Below are 558 nucleotides of genomic sequence, written 5' to 3'. Positions count from 1 at the left end.
TTTTTTTTCAGGTTTGGGGCTAACAACCGTGTTAGCCGGAGCGTTTCGGCGACGATTAAGGGTTATTACGACGAGACATATCCGAACTGGAGTAAGACACCAAATCACGTTAAGATCACGTGGTTTAAATGTTTTGCGGTAAGATTTTTAAATTTAATTAAATTTTCACTTTTAAATATATATAATATATATATATATATTTTTAATATTTATTATTAATTATAATTTTTTAAAAAATTTTGTGTTTCAGCAAAAGTGGCATTGGTCTTTGGGAATTACCGAGAGGGTGAAGGCGGAATTCGTTGCAAAGGCAAAGATCCGCCTCTGCAACACAGTCTCCGATTGGAAGGACAAGTGGGAGATCTACGGGTATGAGGGAAAGCCCACTGAGCTCACGACGGATGTGTGGGATGGCCTCATCGCCTATTGGGAGCACCCCTCTTCGATCAAAAATGCCAATTCGTGCTCGGCTTCTCGAAGAAAGAAGGATAAAGATGGTCATTTGCCCATTCTTCACAGAACCGAACAAAAACCTCATGCAGGAGTCCGTCTAGAAGC

Source organism: Brassica oleracea, unplaced genomic scaffold, assembly GCF_000695525.1.
Source record: "Brassica oleracea var. oleracea cultivar TO1000 unplaced genomic scaffold, BOL UnpScaffold01228, whole genome shotgun sequence".
Taxonomy (NCBI): domain Eukaryota; kingdom Viridiplantae; phylum Streptophyta; class Magnoliopsida; order Brassicales; family Brassicaceae; genus Brassica; species Brassica oleracea.
Note: the sequence above shows the minus strand (reverse complement) of the source record.